Source organism: Perna viridis, chromosome 12, assembly GCF_037379345.1.
Source record: "Perna viridis isolate PV_CMFRI_1.1 ecotype Kerala chromosome 12, ASM3737934v1, whole genome shotgun sequence".
Taxonomy (NCBI): domain Eukaryota; kingdom Metazoa; phylum Mollusca; class Bivalvia; order Mytilida; family Mytilidae; genus Perna; species Perna viridis.
In genome coordinates, this window is record NC_142456.1 from 19,265,332 (window position 1) to 19,266,487 (window position 1,156).

Here is a 1,156-nt window from a genome sequence, read left to right on the forward strand (position 1 = left end):
TTTTATATGCTATACATCTTAAACTGCATGTCAACCGTGAACTTCAAATAAATTTTGTGGACATATCCTCATATATCACAGTATGATACATCAATTTTTCTAATATTGTAGTCATGTCTTTGTATGCCGTAGGCCTACATATAATATAATGCTCCCCAGTACAAAAGACTTTTTTTATGTTTCATCAATATTTCTACCAATATCAATTATAATCATTTCATTATATAAATCTATCTTTTATACAATAAGACATTGCAAATGTTATCCTTCAAGTTTATCAGGGCTATTATTCTCCGTTTGAAAAATTTTCCCCATAAGTACTAATTCATGCATGATGTAAATTCACATTTCAGCAATTTATTTAGATAATCAAAAGAGTACCAACTTTGGGGAGCTGATTGATATAACGTATTCCATCAAAATCTCTCTACCTTATAAATTTCCTTGTTGGTGACATGACTTCATGTTACTTCCAAATTGATGTTAATTTTCATGAAATTCTGATAATCCATTTTAATGCTTGAGTTTTTATATTACCGTTCACAAATATGAATTATTGCGTTTCAAAAAGATATGAGTGTCCACAGTCCAATAGCGTTCAAAAAATTCAAATTAATGACCTCGTGTACTAAGGACATTTATTTCAGATTTCAAATAAAATTCTACAATAAGAGTTTTCATAATTGTTATAACATTGCGCTAATGGAATCACAGAGAAGATATGCAAATTATATTTCAGTCCCTTATTATCAATGATCATCTCTTAATTGTCATCATTCAAAACATTTCTAAGAAAAGAGCATGTTTGAATAATTACCATATTAACAAGAAATTAAACAGTGTTACATAATTTAAATGTGAAACGATACAGGGCAACCTTGTCCCACTCCATCTAAACACTAGTGGTCAACAATACAACTAAAAATTCCAAGTTTTGTGATGAAACTGTTTTACTTAATCATATTTTGGTAGCAATTTGTATCTAATGGCATTTCTAAATACTTTACTCAAGTAACAACTGTATGGTTTTGTAACCAACCCAGTTAGTTTGTGACATTATAATTTATTTGACAATAGTACACACACAATTTATCAATTAAGAAATACATTATACAGAAAAAGGTTACATTTCCCGATACTGAATATGGCTTTTTGT